Raw genomic sequence first — 1,723 nt, forward strand, 5'->3', positions numbered from 1 at the left:
AAAATTAGCCGAGCATGGTGGCACATGCCTGTAATCCCAGCTACTTGGGGGGCTGAGGCAGGAGAATAACTTTATCCCAGTAAGTGGAGGTTACGGTGACCTGAGATTGCACCACTGCACTCCAGCCTGGGCAACAAGAGCAAAACTCAGTCTCAAAAATAAAATAAAATAAATAAAAGAGAAGGACATAAATCTGGGAATAGAGCATTGCAAAGGGAATATGCATGCCATAATAAATTATGGGCGTATTCAGGTAGGAAGACAAAGATGTTTAAAGGAAAAAATAAAGAGAATTACATAATTATTTTGAAACAATTATCCCTGGCTACAAAAACCAATAATAAGGCTGATGCCAGCCCGAGGTTGGACAGGCAACTGCTAGGCAGATGTCCTTGCAGAGGTATGTTTTGTGTAAGATTGCAGTGTCCTCTGTGCAACGTTATATTTTTTGCAGAGTCTTTAGTGATAGTTTTTGTTATCAGGCATATGAGCATGAGAACCTTCTATTCACGGCCTTCCCAGCTCTTTTTTTCAGGATTTTGTTTTTGTGAGACCTTAGGTGACCCGCCCACCTCGGCCTCCCAAAGTGCTGGGATTACAGGCGTGAGCTACTGCACCCTTGAAAGAGGCTTCCTAATCAGTACCACTATTATTCCACATTTGTTGTTTATTTTCCAGCTCTTTCTTTTTTGCCCCTTTGCAAATTACTCTCACACACATGAGAAACAGAGTTTTCAGTCTGGGTAGATAATTCTGTTTTAGTCAATTCACAAATGTAGTTTGAGTAGTTTTGTTTTTATTTTTATTTCTGAAACAATAATAAATCACTTGGGGGGATTGCAGTGGTGCCATCACAACTCACTGCAGCCTCGATCTCCTGGGCTCAAGCAATCCTGTTGCCTCAACCTCCCTAGTGGCTCGGGCTACAGGCACGTGCCACCACTCCTGGCTAGTCCATCTGTGGGTCAGAATATTTCACAGGAGGAGCTTTCTCATTTTTAAAAAATTTTATTTTATAATTTTCTTTTTTAATATAGAGACAAGGTCTCACTATGTTGCTCAGTCTGGTCTCAAAGTCAGGATCAAAATAAATAGTGATTCTCTCACCTCGGCTTCCCAAAGTGCTGAGATTACAGGCGTGCACCACTGTACCCAGCATTTTTTTAAAAAGTTATTTTATACTATAAGGACCCATGCACACGAATGTTCATTGCAGCACCGTTTACAATAGCAAAGACCTGGAACCAACCCAAATGCCCATCAATGATAGACTGGACAGGGAAAATGTGGCACATATACACCATGGAATATTATGCAGCCATCAAAAATGATGAGTTCATGTCCTTTGTAGGGACATGGATGAACCTGGAAACCATCATTCTCAGCAAACTGATAGAAGAACAGAAAATCAAACATCACATGTTCTCACTCATAGGTGGGTGTTGAACAATGAGAACACATGGACACAGGGAGGGGAGCATCACACACTGAGGTCTGTAGGGGGGAAATAGGGGAGGGACAGCGGGGGGTGGGGAGTTGGGGAGAGATAGTAAGGGGAGAGATGCCAGAAGTAGGTGATGGGGAGGAAGGCAGCAAATCACACTGCCATGTGTGTACCTATGCAACAATCTTGCATGTTCTTCACATGTACCCCAAAACCTAAAATGCAATAAAAAAATTCGAGAAAACACTAAAAAAAAAGTGATTTTAATTTTTTTAATAT

Source organism: Cebus imitator, unplaced genomic scaffold (genome assembly GCF_001604975.1).
Source record: "Cebus imitator isolate Cc_AM_T3 unplaced genomic scaffold, Cebus_imitator-1.0 Scaffold494, whole genome shotgun sequence".
Lineage (NCBI taxonomy): Eukaryota > Metazoa > Chordata > Mammalia > Primates > Cebidae > Cebus > Cebus imitator.